Source organism: Canis lupus, chromosome 8 (assembly GCF_003254725.2).
Source record: "Canis lupus dingo isolate Sandy chromosome 8, ASM325472v2, whole genome shotgun sequence".
In the NCBI taxonomy this organism is placed as follows: domain Eukaryota; kingdom Metazoa; phylum Chordata; class Mammalia; order Carnivora; family Canidae; genus Canis; species Canis lupus.
In genome coordinates, this window is record NC_064250.1 from 3,064,661 (window position 1) to 3,074,897 (window position 10,237).

At 40.2% G+C, this 10,237-nt stretch overlaps 1 long non-coding RNA gene across 1 annotated transcript; it reads right to left on the minus strand.

Annotated features, from left to right (window-relative positions):
- Positions 1-4,347: 4,347 nt before the first annotated feature.
- Positions 4,348-6,887, minus strand: LOC112657057 (uncharacterized). The gene is made up of 3 exons (XR_003134839.2): positions 6,788-6,887; positions 5,460-5,676; positions 4,348-4,535 (listed from the first exon to the last, which is right to left on the minus strand). It is a non-coding gene; the product is annotated as an uncharacterized LOC112657057 (long non-coding RNA).
- Positions 6,888-10,237: the final 3,350 nt, after the last annotated feature.

Sequence of the window (10,237 nt, forward strand, 5' to 3'; positions counted from 1 at the left end):
AATCAGCTTTTGGTGACCCCCACTATTTCTTCATGCACTCTTCAAACCACAGTAGATATGTTGGAAATTAAGCTTAGTATATTTAGTCATCCAAACTGTTTTTGAAAAGGTTAGAACAAAAAGATGAAAAGAAAATCATATGTTGTACCGTGAAAGCCAAGAGAGAATTTTAGAAAGATGGGTTATCAAATGGTGTCAAATACCATAAAGAAGTCTAAGAGAATGAGGGCTGGAAAGAATCCACTGTCCCTAGTGATTAGGAAGATAAGATGGCCTTTCAGTGGAATGACAGGGACAGGGGCTGCGGGAACGGCAGGAGGGGAGAGAGCAGAACTAGGAGTGACTGAGCATAGGGGAAATGGAGCCCCGTCCTTGAACATTCAAAAATAGAAGGATGAGGAAAATAGACTAAGGGTTGCCTCAAGGTCAGGTGAAGGTTTTTAGGATTTTAGTGTTATTTTTTGGTTTTTAGTTTTGTTTTTTCAGCATAGAGAAGAATGATTATGTCTGCAGGCAGAGGAGAGAGAAGGAAATTAAAGGTGCTTACGGTAGACAAAATGGAGATAATTAAGGGAGAAAAATTTTGATTCTAGTCACCCACAAGGGAGAAAAGGGAAAATTAGAGAATTGAGAGCACAAGGATAGTTTTTTTTTTTTAATTTTTTTATTTATTTATGATAGTCACAGAGAGAGAGAGAGAGAGGCAGAGACACAGGCAGAGGGAGAAGCAGGCTCTATGCACTGGGAGCCCGACATGGGGTTCGATCCAGGGTCTCCAGGATCGTGCCCTGGGCCAAAGGCAGGCACCAAACCGCTGCGCCACCCAGGGATCCCACAAGGATAGTTTAAACTGAAGTTTAGTTCATCTGAAATAAGGAAAGAGAAACAGACACAAGTTTATTTTAGAAAGGATTAAAAGGCTCATCTCACATCTTTTATTTATTTTGTCAGGAAAGTACGAGATAAGAGCCCCTTTCAAAGGAGAAGAAGGTACAGATACTAAGGGGCACTCAGAGGGGACCGAGGAGAGAAAAGTTTTGGAACAACTGTGAACCCAAAGCTAACACAGAACAGCTAAAAGGTAGGCACTCACTGGATGTTTGAATAAATTGATAAGACATGAAAAAAGTATCAAGTCATAGGAAAAGCCACAGTTCGTGAGAATAATAAAAATTTCACATAATTTTTATAACCTTCTGCAGAACCAGGGGCACCAGGGTGGCTCAGTAATTGAGAGTCTGCCTTTGGCTCAGGTCCCCCATCAGGCTCTCCACAGGAGCCTGCTTCTCCTTCTGCCTATGTCTCTGCCTCTCTCTGTGTCTCAATGAATAATTAAGTAAAATCTTAAAAAACAAAAACAAAACAAAACAAAAAACTTTCTGCAGAACCAAAAGACAGATGGAAAAAAAATAAAAATTTAAAAAACAAAAGACAGATGGAAGGATAAGTCACTATCTCCAGTGTGACCTGAGGGCTTTCCCAAAGATCTTGGAGGGAAAGTAAGAAGAGTTCCAAGAGTACCAAGGCTTCATTTGTAAGTGCAGCCCCAGTACTGGGATAGACTTGGAAACACAGGCTGAGCAAGAAGTCAACAGTACCTTCCCCACTAAAAATATATTGGTATGAGGGTAGCCCCAGTGTCTCAGCGCTTTAGCGTTGCCTTGAGTCCAGGGTGGGATCCTGGAGACCCGGGATCGAGTCCCACGTCGGACTCCCTGTGTGGAGCCTGCTTCTCCCTCTGCCTGTGTCTCTGCCTCTCCCTCTCTCTGTATCTCTCATGAATAAATAAATAAGATATTATATATATATATATATATATATATATATATATATATAGGTATGAGCTTCATTTATTAATGCTTTAGCATTACATCACCATCGTATCTTCAAGTTTGTAATTTTTTTGGAAATTGTGTTGCTTTTTGTGAGTATACATGAGACCACTGTCAACCATCTGTTCTTGGCTCCCCACACCACTCAGAGAATTCAAGAGGTCTCACAGTTTCCGTCATCACCTCAGTGCTGACAGTGACAAAACATTTTCAGCTCCCATCTCTGCTTAAGAAACTCCAAAGCCATATTGCCATCCTAGAATAAGATACCTCTACTGGCAGCACCCCGTCGCTGCAAATTCACTATATCCAAAACCAAAGCTGACACCTTTCCAAAACTTCTATAAAAGTCAGGATCCAGTCAAGAGCCAGAAACCACAGCAGTTACTTGGAGAGGAATATAAAGAACTGTTAAGTAGATCTCAAGTTGTTAACTATGTAACCCGAAGGGTAAAAAGAGAGCTCTAAAGTCTCACAGAAGTAGCAACTGCAGAAGCAGCTGCCACTCCACCCTGAAGGAACAAAGGGAAGAAGCCAAGGTCATTAGAACTTGGAAGCCTAGAGAAGTCCCCCTCAGAACTGAAGCTCACATATCTGAGGAGGGAGCATCAGACAACTGGTGCCAGTGTCTCAGCAGGAAGGTAAGATTGGTTCTGCAAGCGTTAGAGGAAAACAGAAAGTTGGATTCCACTTCCGCCAGAACATCTGCTGGGATGAAGCAGCACTGCTGGGACGCTGTTCACCACAAATGCAATTGAGAGCAAGCCCGCGTGGAACATACTAGGAGCAAGTCATTTCCCCCTCTTCTGGCCTTCCAGTCTACCCCCAGTGCCCTTTATCGGCAGAGTTGAACAGGGAGCCAGCTGCTGAAGCGGAATGCAGTTTGTAGATTGCCCGCCCCAGCATCGTAAAGCAGTCAGGGTTGGGGCTAGGAGATAATTACTTGAAAAGTGCCACATTTTCTGAGCTATATTAGCTAGGATCCAGCCAGGAAACAGAAACCACTGGAAGGACGTCAGAGAAATCGTACCACAAGGAATTGATTGGTACATGGGCAATAGAAGGGCTACGAAGTCAGACTGGGACCAACAGCAAAGCAATCCAGAAATTGACAACAGCAGCCAGCTGCCACCCTGCCATAGGCTGGAAGGACAATGAGAGCTGGTGGTGTTACTAGAGCCCAGAATCCAAGGGCATCCAGAGGGCACTAGAATCATGCCAAGGTCTCCATGGAGAGAACCAGGATTACGGAGAGAAAGGCTATCTGGCCAAGGAGATACAGCTGCTAGACATAATGCAGGAAGCAGAGAAGGGAGGAGGAAATACACCAGATTCTGTCCTTTCTTTCTACACTCTTCCAACCAATGACTTCCATTGCAGACCTGTCCAGAAGCCAGAGGGCAAAGAAATGCAGTGCCATGTGCTACAAGACAAAGAGATTAAGAACAGAGAAGGATCCGAAAGCAATCAGGCAAATGACCAGCACCCTAATTTAACCAGTCATGTCAGTAGTACCACCGTTTTCTTGGCTTTTCTGCGCAGTATCCCGAGTATTCAAGAAACACATCCAATCAGTGTTTGACCCAACCTGATCTATGGTGTTTTTCCCTTGTGATGTCTCCAGTATCTGTCTCTTTCCATCACATTGGCCTAAATTAATTCAGGCCTTCCTCACTGCAGATATGATTATTGCAATAATCTCCTCCTAACTGGTCTTAGTACTGCTTTCTTTCTCTTTCCAGTACTATTTCTTATTCCACAGTTCAGCAAACATTGGCCAATGGTCTATATCTATTTTGTATGTTTTTGCATGTAGTTTTATTGGAACATTGCCGTGTTCATTTGTTTACTGCTTTCACACAGTAATGACAAAATTCAGTACTTATGACAGAGACCATATGGCCCACAAAGACTAGCATATTTACTGTCCAGCCCTTTATAGATTAAGTTTACTGACCCTTGGAATGGAATAATCTGCTCCATTCTGTTACTAGTCTTCCTAAACTACTCTTCCTTGTGTCATTTTCTTGCTTTCAAACTATTCTTCATGTCTGTGCAATAAAACCCAAAACACATAACTTATCAAGATTCAACATTTTCCCAAAATTGGTGCCATATTAAATTAATGTGTTTTTTAAAAGATTTTATTTATTCATGAGAGACAGGAGAGAGCAGCAGAGACACAGGCAGAGGGAGAAGCAGGCTCCTCACAGGGAGCCTGATGCGGGACTGGATCCCCGGACCCCGGGATCACCACCTGAGCCAAAGCAGACGCTCAACCTCTGAGCCACTCAAGTGTCCCTGAAATAAATGCTTAAATCAATGATTTAGGGCACCTGGGTGGTTCAATCGGTTGAGTGTCTACCTTCAGTTCAGGTCATGGTCCCAGGGTCCTGGGATTAAGCCCCACATCCGGCTCCCTGCTCTCTCTGTGTCAAATAAATAAACAAACAAAATCTTTAAAAAAAATCAATGATTTAGTGGGATAGTAAACACAATGTAGCACGATACCCAGCACATAATAATTTAAGTTCCATTCTTTTATTTAATCTATTTTTCTGGGGATCCCTGGGTGGCTCAGCGGTTTGGCACCTGCCTTTGGCCCAGGGCATGATCCTGGCGTCCCGGGATCGAGTCCCGCGTCGGGCTCCCGGCATGGAGCCTGCTTCTCCCTCCTCCTGTGTCTCTGCCTCTCTCCTCTGTCTATCATAAATAAATAAATAAATCTTTTAAAAAATAATAATCTATTTTTCTGCAGTTACCTACATCTGCTCTACTCATATTCACCCCATTTTTTCTTTTTTTAAAGAATTTTTAAGGTTTATTTATTTATTTTAGTAATCTCTTTACCCAACATGGGGCTCAAAATCACAACCTTAAGATCAAGAGTCACATGCTGTTCCACCTGAGCCAGCCAGGTGCCCCTCATTTTTTGTTTCTGATCTCACCAATAATATAATAATTATTTTTAAAATAATGCTATAAAAAATAAATAAATAAAAATAAAATAATGCTATAACCTGAATTGTGTCCCCCCCAAAATTTGTATGTTGAAATTCTAATCCTCCAGTATTTCACCCCGTAATTATATTTGAATATAAGATCTTTAAAGAGGTCATTAACTTAAAAATGGGGGTTGGGGGTGGGTGTTTGGGTAGTTTAGTCAGTTAGGCATCTGCTTTCAGCTCAATTCATGATCCCAGGATCCTGGGATCCAGCCCCATATCCAGCTCCTTGCTCATCAGAGAGCTTGCTTCTCCCTCTCCCTATGCCCTTTCCCTCTGCTCATGCAGGCTCACGCTCTATCTCTCTTGAAAACAAATAAATCTTTTAAAAAGAAAAAAAAAGAGATTTACAGATTTAAACTCAATTGAGGGATCCCTGGGTGGCGCAGCGGTTTGGCGCCTGCCTTTGGCCCAGGGCGCGATCCTGGAGACCCGGGATCGAATCCCACATCAGGCTCCCGGTGCATGGAGCCTGCTTCTCCCTCTGCCTGTGTCTCTGCCTCTCTCTCTCTCTCTCTCTGTGTGACGGTCATAAATAAATTTTAAAAAATTAAAAAAATAATAATAAAATAAACTCAATTGAAGACCAGTCTTCATAGTGTCTTCTCCATACCATACTCACTGCTGTGTCCGAGGCTGCTCCCCTTCCTAGAAGCACCAACCAAAATCTCATCCATTTTCCTCTTCCACGAAATTCCCTGGACTGTTGTTAATTTTTCCCCCACAATCTGTATTCTGTTACTGAACACTTCACTGTATACTCGTTGTTAAAGTACTTTAATCATGTTATACATCTGTATTTTCTCCATATCTAGACGACAAATCTAGAGCGTTTAGTGCTGGAAAATGAATAAAAGAAAAATTATGGAAGACCAATATTTAGGTAAAAATACATATCTTTTTTAAAGGAAGACCAAATAGGACTACTGATATCATACTCCACCAAAAATGGTTTTTCATTCATTACAGAGTGGTTTTTATTGCCTAGAACAGTACCAGGTACATAACAGGCACTCAACAAACACTTTGTTGAATAAATTAATGGCATTTTACACGGTACTATAAATTCTTGTAATGGCAGGAATTATTTAGTTATAGCTAGTGCCAATTTTTAAGTTAATGTATTCCTATAGATGACTCTTTTAAAAGATTTCCTGATTAAGCATAAACAGCATTCTGCGTAGGGAAAAATCACCCACATATAATTAAAGGTGACAGATAATTACATATAGATGTTTGATGTAGAGACATGATATAATAAACAGTGAAGTGCAGACTTGAAGTCTCTCTGAACAGTGGATTTTTATAAGACAATATTGCTTCGCTGTATTGTCCATTCTGCCTGGAATGTCACATCATTTTCTTTCTCTTTCTCTGTTTCTATTAACTAAGGCTAAGATTAAAAATGGTTTCCTCCATGAAGCCATCCCTGGTGTTCTCTTAGTTAGAAATAATGTCTCTCCTCAGAACTGCCAGAGCACTTTATGTATATCTCTCAAAGGCACCAAATATCTCAAAGATACCAAAGAATGAATACCCATGCTAGGTGAAAAAGTAAAATAATTATCTAGAGAATTAATTTTTTAAAGATTTTATTTATTTATTTATTCATGAAAGAGAGAGAGACAGAGGCAAAGGGAGAAGTAGGCTCCCTGCGGGGAACCTGAGGAGTCCACCTCAGGACAATGGGATCATGACCTGAGCCAAAGGCAAAGGCAAAGGCTCATGACCTGAGCCAAAGGTTGATGCTCAACTGCTGAGCCACCCAGACATCCCCCCACAGAATTAATTTTTTTTTACTTGAAATTTATGGAGAACTGAAGCAAATACACTATTTTGACAGAGCAATGACTTCTATAAACTTTTTTCACTTATAAGTCACATGTACTGATGTATAACACATAAAATTTAAGTGGATTGCTTATTGAGTTTTTAATAAGTGTTATTCACCTGGATAACCACCAACACAATAGAGATGTACAATATTTCTATCATCACAAAACATTCCCTCTGGCCTCTCTGCTGTCAGTTCTACCCTCCCCCACCCACCCACACAGTTCCAGGCAATCACCAATCTGCTGTCACATTAGATTCGTGTCACAGTTCTAGAACTTCAGATAATGCAACTGAATTATGTATCTGGCTTCTTTTGGTTAGTATAGTGTTTCTGAGGTTCCCCCATGTTGTTTCGTGTTTCACTAGTCCACTGCTTTTTATTGATGAGTAGCATTCCATTGTATGAATATACTGAAATTCATCCATTCACACACAAATGACTATTTGAGTTGTTTCCAGTTTGGTGCTATTATGAATAAAACTGCTATAAATACTCCTGTATAAGTCCTTTTGTGAATATATATTTTCATTTCTCTTGAAAAAATAGCTAGATATGGAATTGCTTGGTCATTTAGTAAGTGTACATTTAATATTATAGGAATCTGCCAAGTGATTGTATCATTTTGCATTCCTTAGCAGTAATTTATGAAAGTTCTACTTGGTTCATAGACCCAACCAATACCTGGAATTGTCCATCAATTAACTTCAGCAATTCTGGTAGTACGTGGTAGTATATCATTGTGGTTTTATTTTGCATTTCCTTAATAACTAATGATTATGAGTCTCTTTTTATGTGACTTTGGCTATTCTCTCTCTCTCTTTTTTTTTTTAAGTAGGCTCCATGCCCAGTGTGGAGCTCAACTGAGGGCTTGAACTCACAACCTTGAGATCAAGAGTTGAATGCTCACTCGACTGAGCCACCCAGGCACCCTGATTTTTGGCTGTTCTTTTTGGTATTTTCTTTTGTGAAATGTCTGTTCAAAACATTTGCCCATTTTCATTGGATTGTTTTTTAAATTATTTTTTGTTTGTTTTTTTATTTTTTTAATTATTAAGTTATAAAGTGAGTTGTTTACATATCTTAGATATAAATCTTTCATTGGACATATGTATTGTGATTATTTTTCCAGTCTATGCTTGCCTTTTAATTTTTCGAATAATGCCTTTCAAAGAGTAAGCATAGTAATTTTTTTTTCATAGTAAATTTTGATGAAGTCTTATTTATCAAATTTTTCTTTTATGACTAGTGTTTTTGTGTCCTGTCTAGGAAATCTCTGCCTACTCCAAGGTTCTCTTTTCTGCTTCTTCTAGGAAAATTATAGTTTTAATTTTTAAGCCTTGGACTATGACCCATTCGAAGTTAATTTTTATATATAGTACAAGCTAAGAATTGAGGATCAAATATTTTCTACAGGGATATGCTGTTATTCCACCACCATTTGTTTAAAAGAATTTCCTTTTCTCTTTGAATTCCCTTAGCAATTTTATTGAAGTAAGTTGATCATGTATGTGTGTATTTTTTTCTGGACACTATTTTGTGTTTTTTTGTTTTGTTTTTGTTTTGTTTTGTTTTTTAAGATTTTATTTATTTATTTATTCATGAGAGACACGAGAGAGAGGCAGAGACACAGGCAGAGGGAGAAGCAGGCTCCATGCAGGGAGCCCGACATGGGACTCGATCCTGGGTCTGCAGGATCACACCCTGGGCTGAAGGCGGCGCTAAACCGCTGAGCCACCCGGACTGCCCGTCTGGACACTATTTTGTTGCTTTGATCTAAAAGTCTATTTTTATGCCAGTATCACACTGTCTTGATTATTGTTTACAGTAAGTAATGAAATCTAGTACTATAAATCCTCCAACTTTGTTCTTCTATTTCAAAAGTTTTTTTGTCGGGCAGCCCGGGTGGCTCAGCGGTTTAGCGCCACCTTCAGCCCCGGGCGTGATCTTGGAGACCTGGGATCGAGTCCCATGTCAGGCTCCTTGTATGGAGCCTGCTTCTGCCTGTGTCTCTGCCTCTCTTCCTCTCTCTCTGTGCCTCTCATGAATAAATAAATAAGATCTTTAAAAAAAGATTTTTGTCTATTCTAGGTCTTTTATGTTTTTAAAAAAATTTTTTTAAATTAATTTATGATAGTCACAGAGAGAGGGAGAGAAAGAGAGACAGGCAGAGGGAGAAGCAGGCTGCATGCACCGGGAGCCCGATGTGGGATTCGATCCCGGGTCTCCAGGATCGCGCCCTGGGCCAAAGGCAGGCGCCAAACCGCTGCGCCACCCAGGGATCCCCCCTCTTTTATGTTTTTTATATAAAAGTATTAATTGGGATCCCACCCAGGGATCCCCCCTCTTTTATGTTTTTTATATAAAAGTATTAATTGGGATCCCACCCAGGGATCCCCCCTCTTTTATGTTTTTTATATAAAAGTATTAATTGGGATCCCACCCAGGGATCCCCCCTCTTTTATGTTTTTTATATAAAAGTATTAATTGGGATCCCTGGGTGGCGCAGCGGTTTGGCGCCTGCCTTTGGCCCAGGGCGCGATCCTGGAGACCTGGGATCGAATCCCACATCGGGCTCCCGGTGCATGCAGCCTGCTTCTCCCTCTGCCTGTCTCTCTTTCTCTCCCTCTCTCTGTGACTATCATAAATAAATTTAAAAAAATTTTTTTAAGTATTAATTGTTGGAGCACCCGGGGTGGCTCAGTGGTTGACTGTCTGCCTTTGGCTCAAATCGTGATCCCAGGGTCCTTGGATGGAGTCCTGCATTAGATTCCCTGCAAGGAGCCTACTTCTCCCTCTGCCTATGTCTTCATCTCTCTGTGTGTCTCTCAAGAATAAATACTTCAAAAAAAAAAAAGAATAAATACTTCAAAAAAAATAAATGTATTGTCAATTTCTACAAAAATGTTAGACTTTTTACTGACATTGCTGTAAATTACTTTGAGAAGAATCAACCTTCAACAGTATTGGGTCTTACAGTCCATCAATATGGTATATTTCTCCACTTCATTAGACCTTTTAAATTTTCTCAGTGATGTTTTGTAGCTGTCGCTGTATGTCACACACATATTTTGGTTTCATTTGTTTGTTTATACTCATAGTTTGTTAAATGTATTCATAAATGTTTCTTGGTTTTGATGCTTTTATAAATGGTGCTTTTTTATTTTCCAATTGTTCATTGTTAGTGTATAGAAATGCAATTGATTTTTGCATATAGACTTTGTATCCAGCAACCTTGCTTAATTTACGTTAGTTCCAGTAGAATTTTAAGATTTTATTTACTTATTTGAGAGAGAGATAGAAGAGAGAGAGATAGAGAGGGCCCCTCTAGGGGTAGGGGCAGAGGGGGAAGGAAGAGGGAGAGAATCTCAGGCAGACTCTGAGCTGAGCACATAGTCTGACTCTGGGCTTGATCTCAAGACCCTGAGATGATGACCTGAACCAAAACCCAAGAGTTGGATGCTTAACTGACTGAGCCACCCAAACGTCTCTAGAATTATTCTAATAAAATGCACAGATCTTCTTAAAGATTTTATTTATTTATTTGACAGAGAGAGAGCACAAGC